We start from the raw sequence: 4,151 nt of genomic DNA on the forward strand, positions 1-4,151 counted from the left end.
CAATGATAAAAAAGTAGATGATCAAGAAAAATAAAAGCTATCTTTTGAAAAGACTGGCAAATGTCTCTAAGTAAAACTAAGAAGTCATAAAAAAACACAACCTAATAAGAAAAAGAATATAAGTACAGATAAATAAGAGATTTTATAAATTATGAGAGAATACTGTGAATAGTTTCATGCCAACAAATTTGGAAACATAAGTAAAATGGAATTTTTATTCTGAAAACAAAAACTTATCAAAGCTAATATAAGAAGAAATAGAAAGCGAAAGACCATAACACTAAAAACAAAAAAAAATTGGTGCTTAACTGGTGGCGCAGTGGTTGAGAGTCCACCTGCCGATGCAGGGGACACGGGTTCGTGCCCCGGTCCAGGAAGATCCCACATGCCGCAGAGCGGCTGGGCCCGTGAGCCATGGCCGCTGAGCCTGCGCGTTCGGAGCCTGTGCTCCGCAACGGGAGAGGCCACAACAGTGAGAGGCCCGCGTACCAAAAAAAAAAAATTGGATCAGTTGTGAAAAATCTATCCACAAAACAAGAAAACAGAAATACCAGACTCAGACAGTTTTACAAAATCCTATCAAGCCTTCAAAACATAAATTCTATCTTATAAAAACTGATCTAGGGCGGAGATGGCGGAGAGGCCTGCGGCTGCGGGGAGCGGGGAGAGGGCGCCAAAGCGGAGCCGAGCCGAGCCGAGCCGGAGCAGGCGGCGCAGGCCGGCGCGGCGAGCAGCAACCATGTCGGTGTTCGCGAAGCTGTTCGGGGCTGGAGCGGGTAAGGCCGGCAGGGGCGGCCCGACCCCCCAGAGGGCCATCCAGAGGCTTGGGGACACGGAGGAGATGCTAAGTAAGAAGAAGGCATTCCTGGAGAAGAAGATCGAGCAGGAGCTGACAGCCGCCAAGAAGTACGGCACCAGAAACAGCGCGCTGCCCGCCAGGCACTGAAGCGCAAGAAGAGGTATGAAAAGCAGCTGGCACAGATCGACGGCACACTGTCAACCATCGAATTCCAGCGAGAGGCCCTGGAGAATGCTAACACCAACACCGAGGTACTCAAGAACATGGACTATGCCTCCAAAGCCATGAAGGCTGCCCACGACAACATGGACATCGATAAAGTTGATGAGTTAATGCAGGACTTTGCTGACCAGCAGGAACTTGCAGAAGAGATTTCAACAGCTATTTCAAAACCTGTAGGGTTTGGAGAAGAGTTTGACGAGGATGAGCTCATGGCAGAATTAGAAGAACTAGAACAGGAGGAACTAGACAAGAATTTGCTGGAAATCAGTGGACCGGAAACAGTCCCTCTACCAAATGTTCCCTCTATATCCCTACCATCAAAACCCACTAAGAAGAAGGAAGAGGAAGACGATGACATGAAGGAACTGGAGACCTGGGCTGGATCCATTTAACTGGTCCAGTGCAGGCTGCGCCCAGACAGAGTCTGGTGGCCTGCGTGCGAGGCGGGCAGGCCTGTGCGTGTGTGGGGCAGGCAGGCCGTGGTGCAGGCAGGTTCCATCGCTCTCGAATCTCCCTCCAAAGCAATACGGCTGCATCACTGCTCACTCTGCATAGCATGGTCTGCACCCAGAGGTACGGGTTGCGGGGAGGAGGGTAGGGGGCTGGGAAGTGCCTGCAGTTTATAATGTTGAATTTCTGTAAAATAAACTGTATTTGCAAATCCAAAAAAAAAAAAAAAAAAAAAACTGATCTAAAAAAAAAGGAAGAGGAGAAACTCCCCGACTTGTTTTGTGAAGCTGGTACTTCCTTCACTTTTGACACCAAAAGCAGGCAAATGTAATATGATAAAAAGAAAAGCATAGATTAAAGGATTAAAAAAAATCATACAACGGTCCCACTAGATGTACAAAAAATATTTGATAAAATTCAACCCCCATCAGTTAATTGCAAAACAAAGTAAACAAAACCAAAAACTCTTAACAAACCAGAAAGATCAGCAAACTTAACCTCATGTACCTACAGCAAACATCATATTCAATGATGAAACATTGTAAGCATTCCTTTTAAAATCAGGAATACTGCAAACATGTTCACCATCACTATTTCTATTCAACGTTGTAAAGATGGCTCTAGCTAGCATGGTAAGACAAGGAGAAGAAAATGAAAGGTATAAGAATTGGAAAGAAAAAAATGAAGCTGTCATTATTGAAAGACAATAAGATTGGTTCAAAAAAACTAAGACAAATATAAAATTTCAACAAGGTTGCTAAATATAGATCAATATACCCAAATTAATTGCATTTCTATACAATAACAACAAACTATTGTAAATGTCATTAAAGTTCTCCATTTATGGGGCTTCCCTGGTGGCGCAGTGGTTGAGAATCCTCCTGCCAATGCAGAGGACATGGGTTCAAGCCCTGATCCAGGAAGATCCCACATGCCACGGAGCAACTAAGCCCGTGTGCCACATCTACTGAGCCTGTGCTCTAGAGCCCACGAGCCACAACTACTGAGCCTGCGTGCCACAATTACTGAAGCCCGCACGCCTAGACCCCGTGCTCCACAACAAGAGAAGCCACCACAATGAGAAACCTGCGCACCACAACAAAGAGTAGCCCCTGCTCACCAACTAGAGAAAGCCCACGTGCAGCAACAAAGACCCAAGGCAGCCAAAAATAAATAAATTTATTTTTTTTTAAAGTTTTTCATTTACAATAGCCTCATGAAGTATAAGGAACTTAGGGAAAATATGCAATAAAAACAAAAAAACCTCATGCAAAAAATATGAAACTTTATTGGATAGAATAATAGAACTAAAACCAAGAGAGGTATATCAAGTTAACAGATGAAAAGACTCAATATAGTAAAGATCTCTCCAAATTAATCTAAAAATTATATGCAGTGTCAATCAAAATCTCAACATGATTTTTCAGACTGTGACAACCCCTATCATATGGGAGAGTAGAGGACTGAGGAAGAGAAAGCAGGAATGAAAAGAGGAGGCTTACCCTCAACAGAGTGGCATTAGAGCAGCAATAGACAAATAGATCATAGGACAGAATAGAGTCCAGAAACAGATTCTCATTTATATGGGTGCTTGATATATAACAGAGATGACATTACAAATCCATAGGGAAAGAATGTATCATTCAACCAATGGCACTAAGACAACTGGAAATTCATATGAAAAAAAGATAAAATTTAATCCATATCCCTTATTGCATACCATAAACAAAAATTAATTCTAGAACGACTAAAAACCTAAATGTAAAAAAACAAAACTATAAAACTTTTAGAAGAAAATGTAGGAGAATACCTTTATGGTAAAGAAGAGTATCTTGAACAAAACATGAAAAGCACAAACTCTGAGAGAAAATATGAATAGATTTTAGTACTCTAAATTTAAATATTTGATATGATGTTCATAAACAAAATAAAATACAAGACAGATTAGAAGAAAATATTTGCAAATGATATAACAGTGGATTATGTATCCAAGCCATATTAAAAGAAAACTCCTAAAAACAAGTGAAAAAAAATTTTAAAGCAAAAATTATGAATAAGTAATTGACAAAACAAGAAACTTGTACGGCAAATAAACGTATGAAAAATTTGCTGAACTCCATTAACAATTAGTGACATATAAGTTAAATCAATGACTATTTCACACTCATCAGACTGGCAAACATTACTCTCTGATAATACCAAGTGTTATTACTCTCTGATAATATCAAGTGTTATTAAAGACATGGGGCAATTATTACACATTTCTGGTGGAAGTATACATTGGCATCATCACTCTGAAAAGCAATTTCAAAACCTAGGAAACTGAAGGTTTCTATATTTTCCAACCAGTAAATTATACTTCTAGGTGTACCCTCTAAAAAAATTCTTGAACATGTGTACATAGAGACACCAATTGCTACACTGTTTGTATTAGAGAAAAATGTGCAAACATTCTAAATGTCTCTTTGTATGGGAATGGATACATTCATTCAATGGAATCCTGTACAGCAGTTAAAATGAATGCATTAGATCTGCATGCATAAACGTGAATAAATCTCGGAAACATAAGTGAAAACAGCAAATTCCAAAGGATGTGTTTTTAAAAAAACACAAAACAATAGTTTATGTATCTATACATGTATTATAAAGGTAGTTTATGTATCCATACATGTATTGTAAA

At 39.8% G+C, this 4,151-nt stretch overlaps 1 pseudogene; it reads left to right on the plus strand.

The window, feature by feature from the left end:
• Nucleotides 1-713: 713 nt before the first annotated feature.
• On the plus strand, nt 714-1,597 carry LOC137226542 (charged multivesicular body protein 4b pseudogene; annotated as a pseudogene).
• Nucleotides 1,598-4,151: the final 2,554 nt, after the last annotated feature.

Source organism: Pseudorca crassidens, chromosome 1 (assembly GCF_039906515.1).
Source record: "Pseudorca crassidens isolate mPseCra1 chromosome 1, mPseCra1.hap1, whole genome shotgun sequence".
In the NCBI taxonomy this organism is placed as follows: domain Eukaryota; kingdom Metazoa; phylum Chordata; class Mammalia; order Artiodactyla; family Delphinidae; genus Pseudorca; species Pseudorca crassidens.